At 40.6% G+C, this 11,209-nt stretch overlaps 1 long non-coding RNA gene across 1 annotated transcript; it reads left to right on the forward strand.

The window, feature by feature from the left end:
* The first annotated feature begins 6,728 nt into the window (after nucleotides 1-6,728).
* On the forward strand, nucleotides 6,729-11,209 carry LOC139184892 (uncharacterized). Its single transcript, XR_011568407.1, has 2 exons — nucleotides 6,729-6,845; nucleotides 8,070-11,209. It is a non-coding gene; the product is annotated as an uncharacterized lncRNA (long non-coding RNA).

The raw sequence follows: 11,209 nt of genomic DNA on the forward strand, positions 1-11,209 counted from the left end.
GCCTACTAAAAGTTGATTGTGAAAAAAAATTGAATGAGAGATATACAAAGTTTAGAATTAGACACGGAATGAAAAAGAAAATGAAGAGATTAGTTCACAGGTCTGCATACTGTCTGCAAATTGGCACTTGCCAAGAACATTTGCTGGCGACTGAACAGCAGTGATATCTGCCATCTGCCTCTGGGGAGACTGAACCCTGTGTGCTGAAGCTTTTGACCTTCAACAGCCCCTGAGGAAATCCAGGGTGCAGTGAGGCACTCTGTGCTTCAAGGAATATGGTGGAACAGGTGTTTAGATATTTTCAGGAACTGATTTCATAATCCCAATCCCTGCATCTCTTCATATCTAGAAAACCACTAAATCCCTTCATGGACACATCAGCTCCTTGTGACTAGCAGAAAATGCAAGACCTTGATTGCATAAAACTCCCCGTTCACTGAAATCTTACATATCTTCCCCAACCGCCTATTTGGTGCAGTCTCTTAGAGCTATCTCAGGTGCTGTCTCCTGAGCTGCAGTCCTCATTTTGCCCCAAATAAAACTTAATTTGAAACTCTCAAGTTGTATATCTGTTTTAGTCAACAAAAACTAAGCCCATTTATGAAATGTTATGAACTTATGATTATATAGTGTTTTTCTTGCCAGATGCTATTCAAAGCACTTAATAAGTAATTCCTTTAATGCATACCATAAATTTGTCATTTAAATCCTATTACTCATCACATTTTGGACTGCAAGGAGATCCAACCAGTCCATTCTAGAGGAGATCAGCCCCGGGTGTTCTTTGGAAGGAATGATGCTAAAGCTGAAACTCCAGTACTTTGGCCACCTCATGCGAAGAGTTGACTCATTGGAAAAGACTCTGATGCTGGGAGGGATTGGGGGCAGGAGGAAAAGGGGACAACAGAGGATGAGATGGCTGGATGGCATCACTGACTCGATGGACGTGAGTTTGTGTGAAGTCCAGGAGTTGGTGATGGACAGGGAGGCCTGGCGTGCTGCAGTTCATGGGGTCGCAAAGAGTTGGACACGACTGAGGGACTGAACTGAACTGAACTCATCATATTTTGTAGATCAGGAAACCAAGGTCCCCAAATTTGCCAAGGTCATACAGCTACCAAGTAGCAGAGATGAAATTTGAACCTCAGCAGTCCTGATCCAGAGGCTGAACTCTTAAGCTCTCTGCCACACAGCCTTCATGTTAAAGCATATTTGCAATTTTTTAGTGAGCCCCCTTTAAGGAATTTTGACACCTAATTTTCTAAATGAAAAATGAATGTCAATTTATTAACTTGCAAAAATAAATATGAGCAGATCATTAACCAGATCAAATTCTTATTTATTAGCTTAGCTAGCATGTAATTTCAGCTACCTGAGAAATCAAAACATGAGACCAAAGCTTGAGAAGAAAGGGATTAGAACAAAAGGAATTTACTACAAGTCTTTGAGCAAACTGCAGGAGATAGTGATGAACAGGGAAGCCTGGTGTGCTGCAGTCCATGTGGTGGCAAAGAGTCGCACACAACTGAGCAGCTCAATAACATTAGCAAGTCTTAGTCAGGACTGAGATCACAAAGATACTACCTACTGTGGGGCTTAAACAACAAACATTTATTTCCCTCAGTTCTGGAGCTGGGAAGTCCCAGAACAAGGGGCCAGTAGATCCAATGTCTGGTAGGAACACTTCCTGCTTTGAAGATGACCATCCTCTCCTTGTGTCCTTACATATCAAAGAACAGAGGTAGGAAACTCCCCTGTTTCTTCTTGTAAAGGCACTAATTGTATTCATTAGGGCTCCACCTTCATGACTTAATTACTTTCTGGAGTCTCTACTTCCTAATACCATCACATTACATCACACAGGGGATTAGGATTTCAACATAGGGATTTTGAGGGCACAAAACATTTAGTCCGTAACACTGCGCGATTCAAACACTATGTGATTCAAGTCCTATTTCCTGCTGCCTCCATCTCTGCCAAAGGTGAAATCGTGCTTTGTGCTGATCTAAGTCAAGAGTTTTAAGAACTTACCTTAGTTTTAAGAGGAGTCAAACCTACCTTTCAATTTTGGATAGAGATCTTTCACATACTAATCTTTGTAAAGATAACTACATTTATGGTCATCATATGTATGACTTTCTCATTTGGCAGCCATCATACAACCAAAAGTGTTAGACGCTCAGTAGTGTCCAACTCTTCGCGACCCCAGGGACTGCAGCATGCCAGGCTCTTCTGTCCATGGAATTCTCCAGGCAAGAATAGCAGACTGGGTATCCATCCCCTTCTCCAGGGGATCTTCCCAACCCAGGTCTCCCACATTGCAGGCAGATCCTTTACCATCTGAGCCACCAGGAAAGCCCTTCATACAACCAAAGCACCTGCTTAATAGGATCCCTGAGGACAAATAACTTGCAGATACATGACTGAGAAATGTGTTCTCTTGCTCCTTCCTGAGGAGTGTGGAGGAGGAGAGGACAGCTGAGAGATTAGGGATGGGAACCAGACGTGCAGTATGATGTTTTGAGGAGTGAGGTGCAGATCTGAGTCACCGTGGAAAACTAGAGAGGGAAGTGGCCAGGCAGCAACCTGAGAGACGGCGTCAGGGGTGCAGCCAGATCACAAAGCTGAGTCCAGCCCACTCAGCACAGAGCTGGGGAAGAACCGACACACCCTCTTGGGGGAGTTTGGTAATGAATGTCCTCAGACACCTGGGTAATCATTGACCCGACAGTTAAATTTAGTACTGAACGCTTGACCTCTCTACGAATGCAATCTCAGAGACAGTTTTGGGTGATGTAGAAAAGAATAGTTTCATTGCTTTGCCAGACAAAAGGGAGAGAGTGGGTTCCTGCCCTCAAAAACTATTGTTTATCAAGCCAGGATGGTTTGATAAAGTTGTTTTTTTTTTGTTTTTTTTTTTTAAAGCAATAGTCCAGGGGTGGAGTTAGGGCTTCCCAGGTGGCACTATGGTAAAGAACCCACCTACCAATGCAGGAGACGTAAGAGATGTGGGTTTGATCCCTGGGTTGGGAAGATTCCCTGAAAGAGAGCATGGCAACCCACTCCAGTATTCTTGCCTGGAGAATTGCATGGAGAGAGGAGCCTGGCTGGCTACGGTCCATGGGGTTGCAAAGACTCAGACATGACTGAGCGTGCACACACCATGTCATTAAGAATCCAGACAGTATTTGGCTATTTTAGAGCCAGACATACAGCATGGAGTCACCTCCTGGGGGCTTTTGCAGGTGGCTCAGTGGTAAAAAATCCACCTCCCAAGCAGGAGACCTGTTCAGTCCCTGGATCAGGAAGATTCGCTGGGCAGGAAATGGCAACCCACTCCAGTATTTTTGTCTGTGAAATCCCATGGATGGAGGATCCTGGCAGGTTACCGTCCATGGGGTTGCAAAGAGTCAAACACGACTGAGCAACTAATCGGCAGCAGTAGCATTTCCTGGGAAATCTGTCTGCCTGGGGCAGAACCCTCCCCAAGGAGCGGAGGAACAAGGCTGGGTCTAGAGCAACTGCTTGGAGCTCTCTTTGATCAGGATCAGAGCCTATGTGTCCAGCCTAGCAGTCTGCAGAAGATAGGCTCAGAGGATTAGAGAGAAGCAGGCACCAGTTAGGAACATTCTTATTGTATCTGGAGAGTCACTCAAGCCATGGGAGATCTGCTGTCCTGAGCTGACTTTCGGGGCTGGTCAGAAAGTTCCCCAGTTGCACCTGCATCTACAGCCATCTCCCCACCTTGAGGAATGAGTCTATCAGATCTCAACTTGTTTCTCCCGCCTTAACAATGCCTGTTAACTAAACCCTATCTCAGGGATCTTCAAATATTTTTACTTACATACTTTCTACAGAAATTTATCCAATTATGTACTCTTACACACATGTTTAAGTTTACAGGGAAAACTACTACTCATCTTAAGTTTAAACAATTGTGAAGAATCTAAATTCTGATGCATTGTCAACGTGACATTTTAAAATAGACCGTTAAAAACTCTTGGGAAAGTATCCAAAGTGTGATAGCTCCATATTGTGTTGACTGGGCTAGGCCACACTATTTTGCCCAGAATTCTCTTCCCTGTTTGTTTCTGGTAAGGGTGGCCACAGGAAAGGGTCTTGTGAAAAATTTGGAGAAAAGCAGTGATCAGCAGACATTTTGAGGCTCATGTGCATCCTTGCCTCCCTGCTGGCTCACCTTGTCTGTAACTGTGTCACCGGCTCCTTCAGCTCTTCCAGCTCCTGGGACAAGTGTGTGTTTAGCTCTGTGGTCAAGGTACCACCTTCACCTACAAGTCGTCCATGTTAAGACTAGAGGCAGTGAGAACTGACATGGATTCAAGTCTCTTCTTGCTGGAGCTCATGCTGAAAGGATGCATGTTCTTCCTAACTTTACACCCATTTCCCCTCCCCAACCAGCTGCCTTGTTGACTTCAAGATCCAGGGCCAGATATAAATGCTGCCACTTACAGGGACTGTTTAGCCAGTTTCCACAATTGTATCAGATCCAAATGTATATGTGCGTGTATGTGTATGTGTATGTGTGTGTATGTGTATGTGTGTGTGTCTGTTCATTTGTGTTTGACTCTTTGCAACCCCATTGACTATAGCCTACCAGGCTCCTCTGCCCATGGGATTCTCCAGGCAAGAATACTGGAGTGGGTTGTCATTTCCTCCTCCAGGGGATCTTCCCAACCCAGGGTTCGAATTCGAGTCTCCTGTGGCTCCTGCACTGGCAGACAGATTCTTTACCACTGTGCCACCTGGGCTTAAATCCAATCATTGTGGCAAATCTCTTATTCTGTAAAAATGGAGAAATTGATATAAAGAGGTAGACAGATGAATAGACAGAAATGGTTCTGGTTGAACCCTGATACACAAATCACCAGAGTGATTTGATCCCCATCATTATTCATTAAAAAAAAAAACATGATTTATCTCTTCTTGAATAGTCAGAAGTTACTTCATCTATTTTATTCCTTGAATTCACATTTTTATCTCATTTTAACTTAAATGTAATACTTTTGCATTTTACCCAAATATTAATCACTCAATCATACTTCTCTTAAACTAGAATAAATTCATGTTATTTTTTAGAATTTCCTGTGCCCATAATGCACAAGGTATTAAAATATGCTTTATTGATTTTATTCTTATTCCATTAGTAATAGTAAGCAATTGATCAACATTACAGAAATACATCCTTAGTTCTTAAATTTTTTTTTTCCTGGTTAGCTGTTGCTGCTGATACCCCAAAACTCAGGGATTAAGTCAATAATTTCTTTTTTTAGTTCATGTGTTTGTGGTTGGGAGTCTACTTTATTTTTGGTTGGTACTGGTGGGGGCAGATGATCTGGGATTATTCTGCTCAATGTGCTTCTCATCATTTCCATGGAAAAACTGCCTGGACAGACCACTTCTTTCCCATGACTATGATGGAAGCCTTAGAGAAACCAGAAGCATGTAAGTCTGTTAAAACCCAGGCTTATTATCTCTTCCACCAACTCTGTTGGTCAAAGCAATCACAAGGAATTGGGAAATTCAAGATGCTTCCAAGAGAAATACAATCACAGGAAAATATGCTTGTAGTGAATTTGATTGTAAAAGAGTAAAAGTAGAACTGATTAAATCTGCCTTAAAACTCTGCATCAGAACGCAAACATGACAAAAATTCCCCATTGTCAAAGAGTGCATGTCTTTCAGGGAAAATGACTTCAAAGCAACAAGAAGTACCAGGAAATGATGAAAATAATCCAGGTCACTGAGAATATGAAAATACTGCTTACAGTGGTGTTGGGTAAATTCCTGCATTATAATCTGCCAGTTTTTAATCAGTGAAAATGTTAAAATTTTTCAAAATAAAAATTTGATTGATTTTGACATTGGGTAACGTTGGCTGCAGTCCATGGGGTCGCACAGAGTCGGACACGACTGAGCGACTGAACTGAACTGAACTGAACTGAACATTGGCTCAGTGGATTAAGAATTTGCCTGCAGTGCAGGAGATATAGGGGATACAGCTTTGATCCCTGGGTCAGGAAGTTGCCCTGGAGGAGGGAAATGGCAATCTATTCCAGTATTCTTGCCTGAAAAATCCCATGAACAGAGGAGCCTGGTGGGCTATATAGTCCAAAGGGTCACAAAAAGTTAGACACGACTGAAGGACTAAGCAGACACACAATCACAATCATATACACAAAAGAAAACTTTATATTTTTGTTTTACACTAAGCTTCAAAAGAAAGCATGAGAGAATCAATCCCCCTTTTCCCAGGAAAATGTAACTTATAGTCATATAGCTTTTGGCTACTCATTGCTGAATTAATACATAAAATAAAAAAATTATTTATTTCAAGACCATTTAAATAGAGAGATGAGAATCCCTTACAGAGATCTGAAAATGGAAAGAAATCATGTTAAGAAGGGTTATCCTTTCTTTTTAAAGTCTCAAAAAGAAACTGAAAATGTCTGTAAGAAATTAAGAATGATTCATACAGCTCTTCAACTTGGCCTTTTGAGAGAACAGATATATTCTACCCTGTGTTTACAGCATCTAATCCCCATTCCTTCCACAAGAAAGCCTGTAATGAAAGCTGACTACGCCACAACATACCCCTAGAAAGAATGATCCGTCTATTTTCCATTGTTTACTGAATTACAAAGAGTTACCATGGTTCAGGCAGCCTCATTACAGGCAGTGCTAAGCATGCAGTGTGAATACAGATTACACAAAGGCACCAGGGATGGTGAGGTATGTAATCCAAAGGTTCCTTGTTTTATAGCAACAAAACAGTCTGGTTAATGGTGAGCATAGCAAGAGAGAGAAAAAAGCTCAATAAGACATAGGTAAGTCACATTTTATGTAAAATGTTCCTTAGCTTTTTAGTGGAAGATAATTGCTTTCTAATATTGTGCTGGCTTCTGCCATACCATCAGCATGAGGCAGCCATAGGTATACAAGTGTCCCCTCCCTCTTGAACCTCCCTCTCATCTCCCACCCCTCTAGGTTGTCACAGAGCACGGGGTTGAACTCTCTGTGTCACATGGCAAGTTCCCATGGATATCTATTTTTATGTAAAATTTTATGTTACCTTAAGCAGTTAAATAGTTTAACACTAAAGCCAAAAAAAAAAAAAAAAGGATATTTTAGAAAGTAAAGAAGTGTGTAAACAAAACCAACCTCAAAATTTTGCCCCTAATCTTTGTGACTTGGTTTAAGTATTCCATTTTTTTTTCAAACCACAGACTGTAGGAAAAACAATCCTTGTTGCTTCAATACTTTTCACTTTCTTTTGCTTTGTTTTACTAAAGTTTTTCAGAGAAGGCAATGGCACCCCACTCCAGCACTCTTGCCTGGAAAATCCCGTGGACAGAGGAGCCTGGTGGGCTGCAGTCCATGGGGTCTCTAAGAGTCGGACACGACTGAGTGACTTCCCTTTCACTTTTCACTTTCCTGCATTGGAGAAGGAAATGGCAACCCACTCCAGTGTTCTTGCCTGGACAAGCTCAGGGACGGTGGAGCCTGGTGGGCTGCCGTCTATGGGATCGCACAGAGTCGGACACGACTGAAGTGACTTAGCAGCAGCAGCAGCACTAAGGTCTTTAGCTTGGAAGCTTCTCTCTAATTAACTCTGCTATACATTGGTGTGTTGTTTCAAATGAAATTGTAGGATTTTTCCCTTGTGAACAAAGAGACTGATGGAGGCATGTCCAAGGAACATATCATCTTTTATTATCAGAGGCTCTGAGGACCCAGAACCGGTTCAGAAACTTGAAAACTATTCCATAAACTGAAGTAATCAAGTATATAGGAGCTAATTTTGTACCTTGTATAAGGTGAATGTTCAGTAGATCAAGTTAAATGAATAACTTAGATCCATTAAATACATACAATGAGAGGTTAGAATTAAAAGATAAATTTTTCTAGTAACATATTGAAAGTAATGATACATTTACCATATACAAATCAAGACTAAACAAAAAGTCTCTTATACCTAAAAAGTTACATTTTACCTGTGTGATATGTGTTAGTCATTAAGTTGTGTCCCACTCTTTGTGTTCCCTTGACAGTATAGCCCTCCAGACTCCTCTGTCCATGGAATTCTCCAGGCAAGAATACTGGAGTGGGTTGCCATTCTTTTATCCAGGGGATCTTCCCGACCCAGGAATCAAACCTGGGTTTCCTGCATTGAAGGCAGGTTCTCTACCATCTGAGTGCCTACTCTGAAGTAAAAGAAAAAGGATAAATTCTTTCTTACAAGATTCCTAAATTATGTCTGTCAGGAGAAAAAAGAGACCAAAATACAAAACACAAGTTTTAATATAAAGCAGGTCAAGACAACATCATGAAGTCTTCATCGTGTTTTCAACCTATCAATAACAATCAAGTGAATGTTTCCTCCTAGGGAGGCATGTAGCATCAAAAGAATATTAATTCTGAGGTCTCAGAACAGGCAATTTGTAACAGGAAAAGAAGCAAGAGGTTACTGAATAACAACATTTTGAAATAGTGACAGACAATCTTGGCAATAATCCATTGTGTAACTCAATTGTGAAGCACATAATTGAAATTGTTTTAGTAGAAGAGTTTGTTATCTGTTGCCCTATGAACCTGATGAATTATACATCAATGTAGAAGTGCTGGGAACTGCAAATTTGACTAGTGTAGTGGAAAGAGTACTGAGCTTGGAGTCAGAAGGTGTGGACTGTGGTTCAGCTCCTTTACTTACTTGAATATATCCCTTGATCAGGTTACTTAATCTTTCTGAGTCAAATGTGCCTATCAGTAATGTAGCAGATGATCTAAAATGCTTTTGAAATATTAAAGAAGTAAAGGAATTATTATTTTGAGAGTTCATGTAGGAAATATACACAAAGATACGTAGTTTTATTTTAAAATGTTAATTTCTTTAATGAGCAATTTATGGGCATTTAAATGGACTGAACTGATAATGACTTTAAAAATGAAAGTTCACTATATATGCCTTACATGTCTTCAGGTGAACTTCAGTGTCAAGGGACATTGTTCTAGCAGCTCTTCTCCATGAATTCACAGAATAAAATAAAAAAGCACAGCAATAATTTAAGCTCCATAGAGGCAGGGGTATTTCACCCTATATCCCCAGTGCCTAAATAGCAAGGCTATGGTTTTTCCAGTGTCATGTATGGATGTGAGAGTTGGACTGTGAAGAAAGCTGAGCGCCGAAGAATTGATGCTTTTGAATTGTGGTGTTGGAGAAGACTCTTAATCCAACCAGTCCATTCTGAAGGAGATCAGCCCTGGGATTTCTTTGGAAGGAATGATGCTAAAGCTGAAACTCCAGTACTTTGGCCACCTCATGCGAAGCGTTGACTCATTGGAAAAGACCCTGATACTGGGAGGGATTGGGGGCAGGAGGAGAAGGGAACGACAGAGGATGAGATGGCTGGATGGCATCACTGACTCGATGGATGTGAGTCTGAGTGAACTCCGGGACTTGGTGGTGGACAGGGAGGCCTGGCGTGCTGTGATTCATGGGATCGCAAAGAATTGGACACAACTGAGCGACTGAACTGAACTGAACTGAAATAGCACCTAGCGTGTAGGAGGAATTCCATAAATATTTCATGAAAGAATAAATTAATTAACCAGGACTAAGAGTCATCCTGTTGTCAGAATCCAGAAAAAACTTGAACTGATAACTTGATGGGAAGAATAATTACTGATCTCTGCATAATATATACTTAACCAATGCAGATCTGCTGGTTTGAAAGAAAAAGAGAAACCTTTGCCCTTCTCCCACATCTGCTACTTGCTCAGAAGAAAACATTCACCAGCTGGAAATCTAGACATATACTTCTCTCCAGCCAGAGCACAGAAACTTGAGAATTGGTTTCCCTCATCCTTAATCAGTCAATGAGTATTCTGTAAAAAAAAAAAAAAAAAAAAAATAGACTAAAACCCTCAGAAAATAAATAGGCAAGAAATAAGGAGGAGGGAAGGGGCTTCCCTGAACATTTATGTTGCTTCCAAGCCTTGGCTGTTCTACATAGTGCTGCTATATTCATTGGGATGCATCTGTTTTTTCAAATTTGAATTTCATCTTTTCCAGACGTACAGCCAGGAGTGGGATTGCCACATGCAGTATCATATGGTAACTCTGTTTTTAGTTTTTAAGGACCCTCCATAGTGTTTTTCAGAGTGACTGATTACATTCCCATCAATAGTATAGGAGCATACCCTTTTCTCCACACTTTCCGCGGCACAAAAATGAGCTTTTATTGGTGAAAACAATGCCCCGTGGACTAGCAAAATGAATGTTGGAAAAGGGCCCTTGAAGGTGAAATTAAAGATATGCAAAATATATAGATTAGCTAAAATGGTACAGATAGACAGATAATGATAGAGAGATAAATAGGCAGACATAGACATACACACGTGTATTTTTTTTAATAGACATTCCTCCTATCATACGCAAGCAAGGTAGATGAGCCCAGGAGGCAAGCAGCCTCACCTGTAAGGATGATACCTTAAACAATCCTCACCTTTCTGCCTCAGAAGGTGAACTCCTAAGGGTTTTAAAGCAGTGCCCCATGGAGCTATATTAAAGCATAAGCTCAGCAAAGAAAACGGTGCATCCTTATATACTCTCACCAAAACGTTCTTTCATATTTTGCACCAAACATAAAAGTTCATAAAATCTCTACAATTAAAAACATGACCATAAATAAACCTCATGTTTCCCAGTGAGATCACATGCCCTTGTTAACCTTCACAAACTGTTCTGAAAATTTGGTAACCATTGACTGCTTGGAAATGACTTCTTGTTGCACAGATGCAGGAATATAAAACAATGACTTTTTATTTTTAAATTTGACATTTTATTCATGTTAAATTATATTGCATTCCTTTTGATTTTTTAAAATATTATTTCTCTTGATTACTATGTGTTTTGGCACCTCTTCAAAATTTGCACCAGAGGCTAATGCCTCGAGCGCCGTGATTTTGAGCATCTGAGGAGACTGTAAGACTGAAACATTGTATCTCTAGAATTTGGGGGTTTTACTCTACCAAATCTTTTATCCAAGGTACCACTCAAAGAACCCCAAGGAATGGAGAACTGGATCTTCTAGAGACTATAAAATGAACATTGTAAAATGTCTGTTATTTGGTCTTATATTGTATTGTTTTGTATGTTATTTTACTATTAAATATTTAGTTAGTAAATGTC

This window comes from Bos indicus, chromosome 9 (genome assembly GCF_029378745.1).
Source record: "Bos indicus isolate NIAB-ARS_2022 breed Sahiwal x Tharparkar chromosome 9, NIAB-ARS_B.indTharparkar_mat_pri_1.0, whole genome shotgun sequence".
Taxonomy (NCBI): domain Eukaryota; kingdom Metazoa; phylum Chordata; class Mammalia; order Artiodactyla; family Bovidae; genus Bos; species Bos indicus.